This window comes from Cricetulus griseus, chromosome 4, assembly GCF_003668045.3.
Source record: "Cricetulus griseus strain 17A/GY chromosome 4, alternate assembly CriGri-PICRH-1.0, whole genome shotgun sequence".
Classification (NCBI taxonomy): domain Eukaryota; kingdom Metazoa; phylum Chordata; class Mammalia; order Rodentia; family Cricetidae; genus Cricetulus; species Cricetulus griseus.
This window is the reverse complement of record NC_048597.1, coordinates 172,162,502-172,182,294: the sequence shown is the minus strand read 5'-3', so window position 1 is coordinate 172,182,294 and position 19,793 is coordinate 172,162,502. Positions and strand designations below refer to the sequence as shown.

General features: G+C 42.1%; 1 protein-coding gene across 7 annotated transcripts in view; it reads left to right on the top strand.

The window, feature by feature from the left end:
• The window catches only part of Lrrc49 (leucine rich repeat containing 49), a 93,739-nt gene that overhangs the window by 33,282 nt on the left and 40,664 nt on the right, over nucleotides 1-19,793 (top strand). The window lies entirely within an intron of this gene.

Sequence of the window (19,793 nt, the reverse complement as noted above, 5' to 3'; positions counted from 1 at the left end):
TCATTAATAGATAACTTGTCTGTGTGGGCTCCAGTTCTTTGTGATAGTCAAGCAGTGGAGAGTTTTACTGTCCTGAAGGATTTTACATTTGAAAATGGGAGGACCGCCCATGACAAAGTTCTTTGTTGGGAAAAGGAAGCTCTTGTGCCTTCTGTCTCTGTTGCTAAAGATGATGCAATTAGCAAAGCATGGCCTTTCTTTAGTTATGCTGGTGGGCTACATGGAGCTGTCAGTGTGTATTTGCTGTCCTTTGTTTGACAGCCACTGCCTTAGTCAATTGAATTAATTTCTTTCATAAATTATCATCTGCAGTTCGTACAGCCACTGAGCAGTTTTAATAAAGCAGGCTATATTTGTCACTGATCTGCATGGGAATTAGGCCGTGCCTGCCTTCCAAGTGAGTCTCTCTGCTTAGAATGAATGCTGCTAAGGGCAGGGTATTAGAAGAGATGAACGCACACAGTTTGCTTGCCATCCTTGTCCTTATATCATGATGTCTTGTTCCGGGTTAGTGGGGGAGGTTACAGAACTGAAGCAGAGGCAGAGGCTGACTTTCCAGTGCAGGGAGATCTCTCACTTCCCTGGTGTTTTCTTCCTCCTTCTCTCGATCTTTGTCTGGGCTTGACTCTGTGACTTCCCCTCCACTCTTTAGTTTCTCTTCAATGCTGTTTTCTGGACTTGAACTTGATTTCAAACACACATTCTTTCTGGACTGCAGGTCTGTGCTTCTGAGGACTAGAAACATGGAGTTTTGTGCGTATTTCTGTTCACACTCTCCCCACCCATTCCTAAGTTTAACCTCACCTTCCTATCATGTATCTAAAAGAAAACAATTATCAGAAGATGGTGAGCATTTTAGAGAGATGGCATTTCAGAAGAAATGCCCTTTAAGCCTCTTTTTTCTCCTCCATAGAAAAGCATGAAAATTTTCTGAAGGACTTTCAGTGATCCTCTCAGTCTGCATGCTACTTTCCTAGCTGCCCTGCTGTCGTGTGTGTGTGTGTGTGTGTGTGTGTGTGTGTGTGTGTGTGTGTGTATTTGTGGGTGTAAGTTCTTTTGTTGGCATTGGCTTTCTTCAAGGAATTTCTACCTAAACATGCTCTAGAGCAGTGATTCTCAGCCTTCCTAACACTGCTACACTTTAATACATTTCCTCAAGTTGTGGTGAACCCCAGCCATAAAATGATTTTCATCGCTACTTCATGACTGTAATTTTGCTACTGTTATAAATCGTAATGCAAATATCTGATATGCACAACATTTGATATACAGTCCGAAGGGGTCAGACCCACGGATTGAGAATCACTGCTCTAAAGCCCATATTCCTGGTTTAAATTGCTGCAAACCCTTAGATTTCCCCAGTCTGTGCTGAACTCGTTTCTTCTTGTTGTTCATGTGAGCAACTGAAGAGTTATGTATTTGCTTATTTATAGATGATGCTACTCCCAGGCCCCAGGGCACCAGCTCTCTGAACTCCTAAACTTTGGGCTTGTAAGGAGTTGGCTTTGGTTGCTTATATTACTGGAGAACTTTCTTTCAAAATCTGGAAGGGAGGTTCATCCAGGCAGCAAAATAAGATTAATGGGATGTTTTTTGTTTTGTTTTGTTTTGTTTTTTGAAAAAGCATGATTTCCTAAGAAACTGAGAGATAAGTGAGGTTTATTTCAAGGCTTTTTTTCTCCCAGCAACAGCTTTCTCTGTGTTTCTGCGTGAGCTAAGTTTTATATTTTCTTTCATGTTTCCACCTTATCTGTGTGGCGGGGTCAAAGTAGAGCTGTTGCTCTGTCTGTATTGATATCTATGGCCAGAGTTTTTTTTTTGTTGTTGTTGTTGTTGTTTGGGGATTTTTGTTTTTGTTGTTGTTGTTTTGAGACAGGGTTTCTCTGTGAAACAGTCCTGGCTGTTCTGGAACTCACTCTGTAGACCAGGTTGGCCTCAAACTCACAGAGATCCGCCTCCCAAGTGCTGGGATTAAAGGCGTGTGCCACCGCAGCCTATAAGTTTTGTATCATGATCTGTCTGTTGCTCTGTGTTGATATCTATGGCCCAGAGGTTGTGTATCATGAACACATTGGGTCTGGGGAAGAAAAATCTCTTGGAGAGCAAGCCTTGAAAACATTTGTATAAACTTTACTTAAGATACACGTATATCAGTAAGCTATGCTACAGACCACAAGAGACCACCTTCAGTGATGACTTGGTGTATTTTCTGGACTCCATGTTCTGGTTAATAGAGTTACCAGGCTTTATAGTTCAGAGTGGCAGACCTGGGTGGCAGAGGTCACAAAGAGAAGAAGCAACAAAGTAAAGGCACATATTATAGGGGTTTCCATTCCTCTCTGTCGAGAGGCCAACTGCATCATCAAATGAAAGGTCCCTGATGACCTTTGCCATAAGGATATACCTAGAACCCTGCCCTGGTGACCTTCATCCTTAGGACATATCTAGAACCCTCCCCTAGTGACCTCTGCCATAAGGATATACCTAGAACCCTGGCCTGGTGATCTCTGCCATAAGTACATACCTAGAACCTTGCCCTGGTGACCTCTTCAATAAGTACATACCTAGAACCTTTCCCTGGTGACTTATACCCTCAGGACATACCTAGAACTTTGCCCTGGTGATCTTGACCATCAGAACATACCTAGAACATACATTTCCTTAGCCTCTGTTTCCATGTTGAGTCTGAGCCCAGTTCAGGAATCAGCTGTCTTGAGAAAGGTAGTATATGCTTGCCAAGCCCTTCCAGAATTGCCAAGACAACCTATCCATGTCTACTCCTAACACCTGCTGTCACTGTTGTAAGAATTTTCTGAGGCTCTGATGTTGATTCTTGCAATGTAATGTTGTTTTTAACATATGTATGTTTTAACACATACATATACTGTGTATATCAGTAGTGTAGGGTGTGTCTGTGTTATTTTGCAGCCAGTCTCAAGAGGTCTTTCATCTTGTAAACCTGGAGCTCTGTAGTCTCTAAATAAGTCTGCATTACTTCCTGTCCTTAGCTACTAGTGACCTCTCTTCTACTTTCTGTCGCTGAATTTGAGTGCTAGACGGGGATCCTTCATATGAATGAAATCCTACAGTGTTTTGTTTCGTTTCGTTTTGTTTGTTTTTCGAGACAGAGTTTCTCTGTGAAGTTTTTGTAGACCAGGCTGGCCCGGAACTCGCAGAGATTCCCCTGCCTCTGCCTCCCAAGTGCTGGGTTTAAAGGTATGCGCCACCACCACCTGGCTCAGTGTTTGTATTTTTATGTGCAGCCCATTTTACTTAGCATAATATATTCAAGGTTCATCTATGTTGCTGCATGTCAGAATTTCCTTCTTAAGTCTAAACACTCATGTATTCTCAAGACAGTTTAGAACACACCAGAAGAGGGAGCTTGCAGAATAGGCCATGCCTACCTTCCCATTCTCACCACCACTTCCTCCCGCCCAGTGCTCCACATTCTGTCCCACCTAGCCTCTTTGTGTCTTCCTTCACCTTTGGCAATTATCTTTTCATTTCTTCTCCATGTCAGAATAATCAGATCATCCTATACCTCTCCGATTAAATGATACCAAGAGTTCACATGCTAAATGTAGCAGTTGAAGTTACTTTTTGCAGATTCCAATTTCATAGCTCCCTTGCCCCTGAATTCTGTAGTTTTAATCCAGTTCAAGAACTCATAGGTAAAACAAGTAATTGTACCTGGCTTGAAAACATCAAGTCTGTGTCTTACAACTTCAAGTCAGAACATATCCAGAGATGCTATAGCCAGCTTGGTGCCTCAGGACCAGGAAAATAAGAAGAGAAAATACCAGTGTCCACCCTATACTGTAAGGAAAATGTTTCATGAAATTTTTCTGCTTTTGTTTGTGAGTGGATCTCTCTCTCTCTCTCTCTCTCTCTCTCTCTCTCTCTCTCTCTCTCTCTCTCTCTCTCTCCCTCCCCCTTCTTCCTCCCCCCTCTGTGTGTGTGTGTGTGTGTGTGTGTGTGTGTGTGTGTGTGTGTGTCTGTGTGTGTGTGCCACATACATGTGGATACCCTTGGGGGCCAGAAGAGGGCATCAGATCCTCTGAAACTGGAGTTGCAAGGAGTTGTGAGCCACCTAATATGGTTGCTGTGAATTGAACCTGTATCTTTTGCAAGAGCATTTAAAGCTCTTAACTACTGAGCCACCTCTGTAGTTCAGCTTTTAAAAAACAATCACAGTGTTCTCAGTGCTGTCTTTATTTTTTTAAACATTTATTTATTTATTATTGGGCAGGGGCATGTGCTTCAGTACCCACGTGGAAGTCAGAGGACAACTTGCTGAATTGGTTTTCTCTTTCCACCATGTGGTCTTGGAGACTGAATTCAGGTTACCAGGTTTGGTGGCAGGTGCCTTTCTGGGCTGTCTCCCAGTCCCTGACATTGAAAGTTTTAAGCTAGGCTTCTATTTTGCTTTTTGAGGAAGCAGTGCTGTTAGAGTCTAACATGGCTGGAGAGACAACTCATCAGTTAAGAGTGTTGCCTGCTCTTCCAGAAGACTCTGGTTTAAGTCTGAGAACCCACATGGGGTTCCAGGGAATCCAACCCCCTCTTCTAACTTCTGCAGGCACAAGGCATACATGTGGTATACACACATACGCTCAGTCAAAATACCCACAAACACACAAAAAATACTTTTTTTCTTAAAGGGAACAGCTCTAGTGGATTTTGTTAGCAATTATAACCATTAATTATCTCTTCCTTCTCCTATTCAGAGAAACAGAGAGAGAGAGAGAGGGGGGGGGAGGGAGGGAGGGAGGGAGGGAGGGAGAGAGAGAGAGAGAGAGAGAGAGAGAGAGAGAGAGAGAGGAGAGTTGCTGGGGATGGAGCTCAAGGCCTGGACATACTAAACAAGTGCCTGATTTCCATCTATTATGGAAACTAACATCACTGTCATTCTCCTGGAACTTTGTGGTGTAACATTGTAAGCAGTTCTGTAGATAAATGAGCACCAGAAGTCAACTCCTTTGTGTGTCTTCTCAGTCTTGTTGTATTTTGTACAGCTATAACTTGGGTGAGGTTCTCTTTGAACTATTATCAGAAGGTATTTACATTGTGTCTTCTAATTCACTAAGTTGTATCTAGAGTTGACTGCCAAGAAAAGTATTTAAATGACATGAACAGAGGATAGAGGCTCATTCTTTGGATTCTTAGGGAGCCCTGAAAACCAGGTGGCCCCAGTTGTAGTAGTCTGGTTTGAATGGGCTGTTGAGAAGTTGACTGTGTGACTCCGTGACTCTTCCTTACTGCAGCTTCCTCCTGCACCATGATTCCCCTCTTTCTGGTCTTAGCAACGGTCAGAAAAGGTGTTTTCTGAGGATGGTGTTTCTAAGTCTTGCAATTTATTGGAGGGTCAGAGTTCATGAAACAGGTACAGGAAAAAATGAAAAAGAAACAAAGGAAGGAGGGAGGGAGGGAGAGAGAGAGAGAGGAAGGAAGGAGAATGTGTAAGTCAGTGGGGAGTTTGGGGACCTCTATCATACTTGTTTATTTCCTTATGTGGTCAATGAAGGAGAGGGGCATAGAAATCTAATGTACAGCCTTACTTTTTTTTTAACCGTTACTATATGTCTTATTTTATTATCCTCCACTTCTGTCATGTCTTACCTGTAGTCAGTCAAAATGCCAACTCTGCAGGAACAAAAGCACATAAAAATGTTGCCCTGGGTTGATGCCAGGCCTTCGGAAGTGGGGAGTGGTGCGGGGTGTCCTGACTGCCCAGCTCCTCTGGAGAAACACTGAGGTTAATCATCCACAATTGTGTTTTCAGTTCAGAGGTCACCTTTCCTCTGTGGGTATCAGTCAGATAGAAATTTTCTGAGCCTACACAATCAGCCTATAAATAAACACATCTGACTTTGAAGTCACCATGAATTTCCTAACTCCTTTTATTTTAGTTGTAAATGTTCACTTTCATGAGTTCACATGAATTGAAGGTTTTTTTTCTCAAAAGAAGCTTTCTTAAACTAAAATTAAAACAAAGTATACACCTTGCTTAGAGCTGAACTCACACTTAAGAAGCTGAGATGTTGATAGCTATTCATGGCAATGAATCAGCATAAGTATATGCATATTTGTTTAGAAAGAGGGTTTTGCTATGTAGCATTGGCTAGTCATGGACTTGCTGTATAACTGAAGTGTTTAGTGTTGGGATTATAGGTATTGCCACCATGCTGGCTTAAATTAGCATTTTTAATATTTTATTAATTATTTGAGAATTTCATAGATGCAGATAAAGTATTAATCACATATACCCTGATTCCTCTCAGATCCACCCCAACCCCATTCCAATTTCCTGCCCCCCTTTTTTAATAACCCACTGAGTCCAGTTTGTGCTGCCCATATTCTGATGGATATGGGGCCATCCACTGGGGCAGCTCCACAGGACAGGGTTCTAGGAATCAACCATTGGCCACACCCTTAAAGAAAACTGGCTCTCTCTCTCTCCTAGAAGTCACCAATTGTCCATTTCTCCTTAGCAAGGAATAGGGGCTCATAATTCCCACCTTCCTCCAACCTAGAATACTGACAGGCTTGGTCCTGTGTAGGTCTTGTGCAGGCAGCCATGACTGCTGTGAATTTGTGAATGAGTGGTCCAGTTATATCCAGAGACATTAATTTGCCTCCAGTCTTCCCTGATCTCTGCCTCTTACAATCTTTCTATCTCCTCTTCCATGATGGTCCCCAAGCTTGGTGTGTGTGTGTGTGTGTGTGTGTGTGTGTGTGTGATAACAGGATATATATATATATATATATATATATATATATATATAGTCCTATTTATGTATGAGCAGTCCTTAGACACTTATTCTCTCACTTTGGCCAGCTATGAGTTTCAGTGTTAACCTCTGTCCACTGAACAAAGAGACTTCTCTGGTGAGGTCTGAGAGCTGCACTAATCTATGGATACAGAAATCTGAATTTAGATGGCAGATTGATTCATGTTCATTTAGCAAAATATTAAGGCCTATGAGCTCCCCAACCATTGGTCCTTGGCCAGATTTACAGTTCCAGACATATTTACTATATATATATATATATATATATATATATATATATATTATTATCCCCCCACCGTGGATTGGGCCTTATATCCATCAAGAATGTGGTTGGTTATCTCCATAACACTTGTGCCACTATTGCAATTGTAAGCATATCTTGTTAGAATTGTCATTGTAGTTTGTAACAATAAGTGGCAAGCATCCTGTCTTCCCTGGGCTCACATGGTGACTCTGGACTTTCTCCTACCTTTCCCAGAATCCTCCTTTACTCTTAGTCCCACCTATCTTGTTTTCCTATTGGCCAACAGTACTTTATTTATCAACCAATAAGACAAACATATAAACAGAAGGACCTCCCCCAGATGTCAAAGGGTTAACATCTGGGAAAGATTGTTGAGGACTTTCCCTGCAGCAGCCTGCATAGCACATTCCCGCTATAAATGCCAGCCATTAGGGAGGAAGTTTCTTAACCAATTGATTTTTCTGTGTCCTGAGATCAAAGTGCTTTCAACACTAGGATCTTACCAAGTTCTGGTCGCAACCACGAGAAGTTTTAATAGCCTGTATTGTTTTGAAGTCTCACCGACACCCTTGACCAGCAACTTGAAGGAAGGTAACCCATACCTGGCACTGTCTTTTTCCTACTCCATGTTCATAACTGCCCTATTCACAATAGCCAGGACATGGAAACAACCTAGATACCAATCAACTGATGAATGGGTAATAAAAATGTGGTACCTCTACTCAATGGAATTTTATTCAGCTATAGGAAAAGGGAAATCATAAAATTTGCAAACAAATGGATGGAACCGGAGAACATTTTAGTGAGTGAGTTAACCCAGACCTAGAAAGACAAATGCTGAATGTGTGGATCCCAGCACTGAGTTTTTAGGCCTTTCCTTGTTTAACTTGGAGAATCCAGAAAACTAGAAAGGGACTATTAGTGGGGTTGGGAGGAGAAACATCTTGAGGGATGGAGTTAGTAGAACACAGGTGAAAGGAAGGTGAGGTGGGGGAAAAGTGGAAAGAGGGATGAGGGATGGGAGGGTAGAAGAGGGAAGCGGGGAAGAATAACTAACACTAAAGACATTTGAAAAAGCCATGTGGAAGTAAGTGTGTGTGTGTGTGTGTGTGTGTGTGTGTGTGTGTGTGGAGAGAGAGAGAGAGAGAGAGAGAGCTTCATTGGTCTTACCCTATTGCCCTACATGGGATAGTGCTCTTTCCAGAAGCTGCCGGTTGAATTAACATTTTAAAAACAACTATGTATCAAAGACTTCTGAGGTTTTGTTAATGTGAAGACTCTAGCAGTTTTTGTTGCATATTCTTAAAAGGAAGGCCCTTAAGCCTTAAAACTATTTGTGAATAAATATTGGGTAGTTTTTTTTCCTTGGTTCTGAAGCAAACAAGTATCACCAATTTAATTCCAATATGTATTCATGGTTTCCTTTTTAGTTTTTCTGTCAAACAGGAGGAAATTAAAAGTATATTCAGAAAATTTAAGGTGTAAATAGATTAAATTTACAATTTGAAAAAGCAAACTCAAGAAAACTACTAGAAACATTCTTAAGTATCTCACCTTCTCTAATAGTGTTTTTGTTTGTTTGTTTTGGTTTTTCAAGACAGGGTTCCTCTATGGCTTTGGAGGCTGTCCTGGAACTAGCTCTTGTAGATCAGGCTGGTCTCGAGTTCACAGAGATCCGCCTGCCTTTGCCTCCCGAGTGCTGGGATTAAAGGCGTGCGCCACCAATGCCCGGCCTCTAATAGTGTTTTTATAGATGCAGTGTAGAAACACTGCCAAAGGCAAGGTGAAGTCCTTAGTGTTCAATGGAACCCTACCTGTGGCAAGGTGGCCACTTGATACAGAGGCAAACGGACAAGGGCAAAGCACTGAAATGACTGAATACGTCAGTCAGCTAATTTGAGCAGACACTCCTGTCTACAAGCAATTATGCCACAGCCCAAATGTGTCCTTCCAATTATGGAACGGTTACGTTTGATCCTCTGGAGGGAAATGTGTTTCTTTTTACAACCCAAACTCAAGCCCAAATGGAAAGAATTATTTTCAGTCACTGGGGAATCCAACCCAAATGAAGAAATGATTTCCGCTTTTCTTTCCTCTGCACTCAGGCTCCTCCATCACAGGATGCCCAGTCAGTTCATGTTATTGTAGCAGGTCCCACCTGGCACAAATAGGCTGACAATTATTATTTACTTTAATGAATGAGTAAATAAAACCAAATTTAATCTGTTGTTTTTCATTAATCATAATTAACCTCTTTAAAAAATGTGTTTGAGTGTTTTGCCTGCATGTGTGTAAGTGTTTTATATGTATTTCCAGTGCCCATGGAGGCCAGAAGAGGCCATTGAGTCTGCTGGATCTCTCATGTATCTCATTGCTCTTTTAATGGCCTCATTCAGCAAATTCTCTCATGTGGCTGTCTCAGGATTCAGTCTGCGGCTGATTCTTGTGGCCAAAGCCTAGGATGTAAACCTGTTCAAAAGTAAATAAGACAGAGAAGCTAAGTTAGGATTGTGTTACATTCAGTTTGCAGTGGTAGTCACAGTTGAGATCTTCCAGACCAAGTCTCTTCAGTGCTGTAAGCTGCTAACTGTGTACTCCTTGAACATATGAAAAGATGGGCATTGCTTTCTTGGAGAAAACTGACACCTTCCTTGAGGTAGCTCCTAAATCATCTGTTGCAAAGGGAAGTGAGCACTGAAGTGAAGGTCTGATTTTATAGAGATGGAACTGTGTACACTCAAGTCAAGCTTCCCACTTCCGACGTCTGCGTTTTCATTGGTACCTTTTTCCTCCTCAATATATGTTTTATATTTTATTGCTTACTTTCTAGTCTGGCAGTTTTTTAAGAATTGTGTTTTGGGCATTCCATAATGCCCAAGACATTGGTGAGAGTGTGGGTTGTGTTGTCATACTTAAAAGAACCAGCTTCTTTGATAACCTACTGGAGAAGCTCTTTGATTTAGCTGAGACTCATTTTGAGTATTTACTGTTGCTTTTTAATTGAATAGGGCTCAACTAGAGTACTACTTATCCTAGAACTAGATGATACATTTTAAAATACGTATTTATGTTGTCTTTATATTAAACACAGGGTTTCTGTATCAATGGGAGATGGTTATTTACCTTCATTGTTTCCCATGTTCTGTTTTGCCCCTTGGGGCTATGTGATAAAGGTGTACGCTGCCTCCATGTATGGGGAGGGACTTCAACACGTGGCAGGACTCTAAATGATTACATATCTGTACTTTCCTCCAGAGAAGAAAAAGAGACAGTGGAGAGGGAAGAGGGAGCGAGAGGCCAACCAACCTTATTTCCCTAACATGTATTCTGAGATGAACAAGAGAAGTATCTTAGCCAATTAGACTTTGGAATGTAAGCAAACGCCTCCAGATTTTATTTCTGTTTGGAATGTAAACACGTAGCTCTGGGAAGTCAATTTCTAGACAATTCTCAACATCTCTGTTTAATCACCCTTTAAAACCTCTACCATAGGGGCTGGAAAGATGGCTCAGTGGTTAAGAACACTAACTGGTCTTCCAGAGGGCCTGAGTTCAATTCCCAGCAACCACATGATGGCTCACAACCATCTGTAACAAGTTCTGGTGCCCTCTTCTGGCCGGCAGGGATACATGCAGACAGAACATTGTATACATAATAAATAAATAAATAAATAAATATTAAAAAAAACCTCTACCATAGAGAAACAGGAAATAGTTATCTTCTACAGTCACCCTATATTTGAGACGGGGCTTTTGTGGGGAGGTGCCCCAGTGCATAAACTCTGGATATTTAGTGAAATTTCTTCACTCTGCCTAGAATGCCATTGTCTCCTAACTTTGGTTGGTCTCTAGATGCTCTTGATCTCACCATCCCCCAACAGTTGCATTTTGCTAGGTATCCTGGCATCAGCTCTGCATGGACATCCCAATATTCAGGCAGATACTCAGAAGAGACCTCTCTACAGGCTTCTGGGTCTCCTTCTCAGTTTATATTGTGACAAAAAAGTCTGGTATCATCGTGACTAAAACTGCAAGTTCTGTCTACCAGGTTTACAAGCTGTTGATCATAGGTCATCTCTGCCTTTGTCTGTACTTAACAGGCCATGAATTCCTTATAAACCAGTAAAATGATCCATTACCTAGGAGCTAAGGATACTCTAATCTTTAATTGAAAGATTGGCTTTGCTGTGTAAACCCTTTCTTATAATTGAGACGTACACTGCCCAGGTGTCATGTAGAGTCCAAATGGCCCCACACTTGTGTCTTTGTTACTCTTTCTCCCTGTAGAAGTGACATCATAAACCGTCACTTAGCTTATCCTGATCTTCATTGATGGGGTCCTAGGAACTAAGTGAACTGCCTCTGAAAGTGCAGGATGTGCAGTTCTAAAAGAGAGCATGCTTCAGTTGTTGCGATGGAAACATAAACACTGTGCTGTGTTAGATTATGGAGGAACAAACTTCAGAGTGTCTTCCCACGGAGCTGCTGACCTGGTGTTTGGTCATCATAGCCTTTAACTTCTGCTCTAAGTTTTGACTCAATTGAAGAGATGCAGAAATCAGACAAATGGGGTTCAAAATAGTAGGATGTAATTTTGATATCCATAATCAGGATCTTTTAAATTTATTTATTTATTGTTTCTTTTTTTCTTTTCTTTCTTTTTTTTTTTTTTAACTTGGGTCTCTCTACTGAGCCCTGGCATATCCTGTCTTTGTAGACTAGGCTGACCTGGAACTCACAGCCTGTCTCTCCCACTGGAGTGCTGGGATTATGCACCTCTCTACACCTGGCTTTTAAGTGGTTTTTTTGTTTGTTTTTATTTTTGTTTTGTTTTGTTTTGTTTTTTGGGGGGGTTTCTTGAGACAGGCTTTCTATGTATTGCTTTGGAGCCTGTCCTGAAACTTGCTCTGTAGACCAAACTCGCAGAAATCCTCCTGCCTTCCTGAGTGCTGGGATTAAAGGCGTCTGCCACCAACACCCAGCTTTAAGTTTTTATTTAGTGTGTGTGTGTGTGTGTGTGTGTGTGTGTGTGTGTGTGTGTGTGTATGTGATCTATGTGAGATCTATGTGAGTGCATGTACATGTGGGAGGGGGTGTGCATGAAAAGGCTATAAAAGGGCATCAGATCCTTGAAAGTTTGAGTTACAGGCATTTGTGGGAAGCCTGACTTGTTACCTGGATGCTAGGATTGGAACTTCAGTTCCCATAATTATGCAGAAAACACTTCTAACTGCCGTAGCATCTCTCCAGTCACCCTAGTCAGCCTTCACAATGTATCTTTCCAAATAGAGTTTTGCCCACACCATTGCTGGCAGAGGAGTTGGAAAGTTGGAGCCATTTTTCTGGGAGGGGCAGAGCTACAAATCTGGTACCAGTAGTTCAGAAAAGACAAAAGAGAGCTGAGGATTCTTCTGTGTGCAGAGCAGCCCCTTCAGTCTTTCCAGTCAGAGAGGTCACATTTGTCTCTTTGTGGAGGTATGTTTTTATCTTGAAAGAAGGGTGTATTCACCATCTTTCCATTGTTGTGAAAAATATCAGAAAAATCAAAGGAGGGCAGGTTTATTTTGATTCGTGGTTTCTGGAGTTCCAGTCTGGAGTCTTTTGGCCCAGTTGCTGTTAGGATGCAGGAGCTCAGTACATCATGCCAGAAATGCCTGTTGGAAGAAATCATACACTCTTGGCAGCTTGGAAGGAGAGGGGAAGGTACAGAGGCATGTTCTGGGGACAAAATATGCCCTTTGAGGGCACATTTCTAAGGACTACTTCTCCAAATAGTTCCAACCTTCTAAGTGTCCTCCACTCTTTCAGTATTCATGCTTGAGATTAGAACCCTTGTGACCCAGTCATTTTCCAAAGGCCTCCACTTCTCAATACCATTGCCTTAGGGATCAAACACATCGGCTTTTTGGTAGCATCAAAGATCTGAACTCTAAAAAGCTGAAAGCATGGTAGGACTCATTAGACAGGCGGATTCATCACTCTTTCATGTTGTGTGTTTTTTTGTTTTTTGGGGTTTTTTTGCATTAAAGATGACTCTCATGTGGTGCTGTAATGTGAACTGTCCAGGAAGGAAAACAGTCACCTGATCTTGCAGGGCCCTTGACTTGGTTAAAGCAGGAAGCACCATTTTCACCTTTAAAAACCCTTCCATCTGGTCAGTCTTACAGGCACACACCTTTAATCCCAGCAATAAGAGGCAGAGGAAATCTGATCTCTATGAGTTTAGCCCAGCCTTTTCTACATGGTGAGTTCCAGACTAGCAAGGGCTATGTAGAGAGACCCTGTCTCAAAACCCAAAACAAACACACAAATGAAAGAACTTCTCCATTGCAAGCAAATAAAGGAGGTGAGAGAACTTCTGGGTTCTTGCACTGAAGGGGAATCTAACAGCTTTGTTTATCCTCAATGCATAACAAGCTATGCCAGTGACCTAATTATAAACTCCAAATACCTGAAAGGATAGTTCAACACTTCAGCTAGTCTTTGGACACTGTTTTGTTGTTTAAAAATTACTTTTTATATAAAATTATTAATATAAAATCATGTATATTTGTGGTGTCCAATTTGTGATTTAGATATATGCTGTCATAATTAGCTTTCAGTTGTCAACCTCACACACCTGGGAAGAGGGACTCTCCGGCTGAGGAGTTACTTCCATCAGGTTGGCTTGTGTGCATGGCTGAGAGGCGTTTTCTTAATTGCTAATTGAGGTAGGAGTGTCAAACCACTGTGGGCTGTGCCATCCCTGGGCCAGTGGTCCGGAACTCTGTAAAAAAGCAAGCTGAACAAGCAATCTGGGAGCAAGCCAGTGGGCTGCTGTTCTACTTCAGTTCCTTCCCCCAGGTTCTAGCCCGGAGTCTAGCTCTGGCTCCCCTGGAGTGTAAGCCAGATCAACCCTTTCCTCCCCACATTGCTGTTGTTGTTGGTGTTGGTGTTTATCGAAGCAACAGAAAGCAAAGTGGGACATATGTATGTCTGTCTTGGGGAATGACCAGACCAATTTACACTTTTCAAAAATATGATACATTGTTATGAGTCATAATTACTATGCAGTACAGCAGCTCTCCTGAACACATTCTTTCTAATAGAAATAGGTCCATTTAACATGATCTCTGGACTTACTCCTCCATTCACTACTCCTGCCCTAACTCCTTGTCACCTCTGCTGTGTTCAGTGCTTCTCTAAAGTCAGCTGTTTGAGATGCCACATATAAGTAAGATAAAATAGATTTATCCCTCTGTCACTGGCTTTATTTCTCTGGGTCCTGTTTCTTCCAGATTTACCCCTTTTGTTGCAAAGGACAAGATTTCCTCCTGAGGTTGACTAGGATTGTGCTGTGTACATATATCTCACTTCATCTTTCTTTCTGTGTGTGTGTGTGTGCACACGCACGCGCAGGTGTGAATTCAAATGTGTGCACGTGCATATTTATGTGTGTAGGTGCTTGCGTGTGCATGTGTGTACATGTGTATATACACACGTGGACAGCATAGGACACCCTCAGGTATTGCTCATCAGTCATTGTCAACTCTACCACATTCCTGTATCCATTCGGCCGTTAATAGACTCTCAAGTTGGTTTCATATCATAACTATTGTGAGTAGTGTAACCATGAGCATGGGAGACAGCAGGTCTCTTCACATTGTCATTTCATTTCCTTTGGATAGAAAATGGGGTTTCTGGGTCACATAGTGGCTCTCTTTTCAGTTCTTTAAGGTTCCCCCTACCGATTTCATACTATATTCCTGCCAACAGTATATGACAGTATACAAAGGCTCCCTTTCTCCAGGCACTTTACATCCCATGACCACAATGTCTGACAGAAACACATTGAGGTAGGAGAGATTCACTTTGGCTGAGGACTTGGGAGGGTTTCAGGCCCCTGTGGTAAAGAAGGCAGGCTGCTGAGGCAGTGGTATGGTGGGGACCCTTCACATTATAGAAGACCAGGAAGCAGAGAGCAAGGCAAGAACCAGGGGCAATATAACCTTGGAAACCATGCCCTAGTGACCTTCTGGGCCATTCAGGAGCATTCAGAAGTAATAACATTCAGAAGCCTCGTAAAATAGCGCTACCTTAATAGCGCTAAAATAGTGGGGAACAAGGATTCAGAACACAAACCTGTGGGGAACACTTGAATCAAACCATGGCACCCGATATCCTCACTGACACTCACTCCTTGTGTTTTGATAGTAGCCATTCTAACCAATATGAGATAGTGTCTCACTGTGGTTTCAGTTGTGAAATTTCATTATGATCTTTCTTATGTGCCTGTTGACTGATTGCATACATGCCTTTGACAAATATATATTCAGGTCCCTTTTTCATAAAACTTCTCACTTAATGGCTTCCAAATAAATTGGCAGTGTCTGCTGTAGACCTTCAAGTCACAGACTGTCATTTTACATTCTCTGTAAGATTTCATGGGAAGCGTGGAACGAATCTGCTGGAAGGGCAGGGTTTTTCTTCTGTGACCGGGAGTCTTGCTGTTTTAAACATAGGGTGTTTTAAACAATGGGCTTGAGTGTGCTCCCAGCGTCTCATATCGGGTGAGTCAGGGAAATCATAAGGATACAGAGGAGTCCACTTTTGCCCCGTGCTGTGGCCTGGTACCCTCTGTCGCTGCATCCTTTCCCAGCTCAGTGCAGTCTCTTCCCCACCATTTTCCTTAACGAACTTGTTTGTTGTTTTTCCAGGCAGTAGTTGATAGACATTTCTTACACGTCTTTTCTCAAAACACCAAAGATGACATGTTGAGTTGGCAGAGATCGCATGTTTGGCTTTTGTTTCCTATGACTGTATGATCAAGTCTCAGAGAACACACCAAAACCCAAGTGGCAGACATGAATGCTGCAGGTTGTAGGAGAGCCAGCACCGAGTGTATCAGTCTGTCCCTTTACTGTTCTGCCAGGAAGAGCATTGCATCCTTGCAAACTCTAGCAGGAAGTTTCTGAGGGGACGAATGTTCAAGGTCTCTGTGTTGTAATTTAAGAAGAGTGGCAGGAGAAAGACGCCATGCGACAGGGTTCAAGCAGAGGGGTTTTTTATTGGGGAAAGGGTTTTTTATTGGGGAAGGGGGAAAGGGAGGAGGGAGACCAACTTCCAGGGACAGGAGCAGCAGGAGAGAGGAGAGAGGACGGGGTGGGGGGAAGGAGAGAAAAACAGACAGAGGGAAAGAAAAAGAGAAGGATGGAAGGTGGGCAGAGCCCTTTTAAAGGGGACTGTAGTGAATGGGCACAGGTGGTGCCCTTAGTGGCTGCAGCTAAGAGCATATCCAGTCAGAACCCCAGGAACAGGCCAGTATAGACGCCTGAATACTAACACTCTGCACTAGCAGCATTCACCTGAAGTGCAGATTGCAAGCCCCATCCTAGGCCTGGATCACAGCACCATTTTCTGGAGATCCTGGTGACTCAAGTGCACATTTGGGAGGTGTCACTGCAGAGGGTTTTGATTATCCTTAATTAGGTCAGGTACCAGTTGGAAGTAGTCACCCTGGCCAAGGACATAAGGGTGGCACAAAGCACTCAGTCCTGGACCTAAGGGGCAGAGTCAGCTTGTAGAAGGGTTTACTGCAGGGAAGAATTCTGCTAGCAGTTAGAGAGGAATTCCGATAAGAGTAGATATTTGCATGAGTGCATATCTTCATTCTTTTTGCACACAAATGATGACAGAGCCTTCTATTCCCTAGCGCTATGGGTTCACCTCACCTGTGTGTGAGTGTGGGCATGTGTCTGTGCCATGCTCTCCTCCCCCACTCCCGCACAGTGCTCTACTTCCAGTCTCTTTCACCTCGAAAAGCCATCTGTCTGCTTGACCTAGATAGGAAAGACTCCTGCTTCCTCCTCCTCATCTATTCTCCAATGACCATTAGCATGCTAAGCATGGGCACCCACGGTCTCCGCTCAGGTACCACTTCCCTTCACTGTGCTCTTGAGAGAGTTGGGGAGCCTATTTTCCTCACCCACCGCACTCCATCTTGTCATTAAGGTACTACATGGATTTCTGCCTTTTACAGCTTTGAACCAGTGTGTGTGTGCGTGCACACTCACATGCCAATAGTGTCTATAAGATGGAGTAGAATCACCTGGAGCTGGAATTACCAGCAGTTGTGAACTTTCCAGTATAGGTGCTGGAAGTCGGACCACTGTCGTTTGTAAGAGCAACAAGTATTCTAAATGCCTAAGCCATCTCTCCAGGCCCTATTCTAGGGTTTTAAGACTGTATGGATTTTGATCGTCCAGTTATTTGAAGTCTTAGCAGTCTGACTATGCCACCTGTTGTGTGTGTGTTTTTTTTTTTAAACAGGTCTTCAGGAAGCTTAATTTCTTTACATGATTGAGCTTTTTGTTGTTGTGGGCATTTGTGGCTGTCCCTTAATATATTATTATTATTCTTTGGGGTCCTTGAATCTAATCTGTTGTTAGAGTCCTATAGTCTAAGCAGATTTGGGTGTCTTAAGAAAAAGTTTCTCCTCTTGGAATATTTTAGAATTGTTCAATTCAGATTCATACTTCAAACTATTGTTTGTATTTAAAAATAATCAAGAAATACCTCACTCCCATCCTCCTGGGGCTAAGTGTTGAGCTGGCAGTGTCTCCAGGGAAGCAGGTGTGGATATCCATCACTATTCTATCCCTGTTTCAACACCTGGATTCATGAGCCAATGTCAAGTTAGATTTTCTCACTTGAGTGGTTCCTGGGATCTGTTTACTGTCCCACAGCATCAAGAGCCTGCAAGCCAAACCAAAGGTCACAGGGGTCAGCAAATACCCATTTCAGTTGTTTTGTTTTAGCCTTGTTGGTTTACCTCTGTGCTTTTCTGCCCCTCCTGTTCTCTTCTGTCCTTCTCTCCTCTCCTCCTCTTGTCTCCCTTTCCCTTCTCCCCCTTACCCTCCTCCCTTCCCTATATTTCCACTCCCCTCCTCTCCTTTTCCTCCCCCTCCTTTCCCCTTTCTTTCTTCTTTCCTTACTTTTTTGAGCAGATCATTAATTCATTTGAGATTTCCAAATATATTTTATTCAGCTCTTAAATTCATCATTTTTTACCATCAATACACATTTCTGTAATGCTTTTTCTTTAGATGTTTTAAGCTCTAGTAATTATACATATTTTAAGGATCTTTCTAGTTATTTCATGTTTATTGTATGAATGTGTGTGTGTGTGAGTATGTGTATATGTGAGAATACATGTATGAGCATGAGGATGTGTGTGGTTGTGAATGGGAGTTGTGAGAGAGGGTGCGAGTATGTTGTAAGTGTGTATGGGAGTGTTGGGTGGGAGCTGCTGGAACTGGCATCAACGACAGTGTCTGCCTAGAAGTAGTCGCTTCCCCTCCTGGAGTCTTTTTGGTTGTGTTTGAGTTGCAGATGTGGATCAGCTAGCTCTCCAGACCTTTCAGATCTCTGAAGTGTGGCATAGCAACCACACTCACTGAGTGGACAGCTTTCCTCTATACAAACAAACACACTTTTGTACTTGACTTTGTTTAAGATAGCACTTAGTTTTGTGTGTGGCAACACCCACTCTTTCAACATATTATCATTAGACCAACCCCAAAGGAGTACTGGAGAGGCAAGGCTGTGAAGACTTACACTAAGTGTGATTGAGATTCTTTGTTAGCTGACATTTTCATGCATCCTTAGTTTTGAAGATAGCATTGCTTTAAAATTACACACAGCAATAAGAAACAAATTGTAGGTCCTACAATCTAGTTGTAGATAGTAAATAAGGACACAGATAGAACCCACCTATTGTGCAATAAAGGCACCCCACTTTTATTTGATTCTAGGCACACTGCATTTCTTTCAAAGTATCTATCTATCTGATTAGTAATTTGCATCAGGTCATAATAACCCTTGAATAGTATCTGACCTTTTAAATAATTCTAAGAATAGGATAAGAAAATCCATTTATCATTTTTTTATCAGGAGGGAGTTCTTTGGAATAATTAGACTTTGTCCTATTGTTTCATCCAGTCCTACAACTATGTGTTTCTTATAAAGTCATCTCAAATTTTTCTAAATCATCTTTTTGAGAAATAATTTACATGTAATAAAATATACTCTTTTGAAGCATAGTCTAATCAATTTTGTAGCATCTTTACCCTGTAACCACAACTGTAGTCTGTCACTTAAGAGAGAAGCCTAGATATTATTCAGCATTCTCTCTTCGTCATATCCAGATGATCACAAACCCCATTTCACAACCCAGCCTTCCATAGAGCCTCTGCTCTTTACTCCCAGAAAGACGATCAGAGTTTTTAATGTGTTAGTCTCTGACAACTTTTCATCTCCTACTGCCATCTAATTTACAACTAGCTTTCCACTCATGACCTTTTCCTTTTCTGTATTCACTACACAATGTTACTAAATTGTGATTTTTCTGAACAACAGTTCTGGTCACATTACCACCACCATCCACCATTCCTGCCTCCATCCCCCACTCTCCAACTCTCAACCCTCTTCCCCAACCACTTCATGTCTAAAATCCCCTCCACATGACTCCTCTCAGTCACTGGTTTTTGGGAAGGGCATTGGTGTAGAGTGGCAGCTGTTTATTCAAATCTACTTATAAACCTATCACTAGATTTAAATGTGCAAACTTCTATCTCCCCCTGTTTTAAGTGCCTTCCTGTAATTATCCCAATGTGTCCCAAATACCTTGACACACATTCAGATTGTGAACTCATCTTAGAGATCAGTGAAGATCAACTCTGAGGTAAAACCACATCAGACTTTTAACTTTGTATCTGA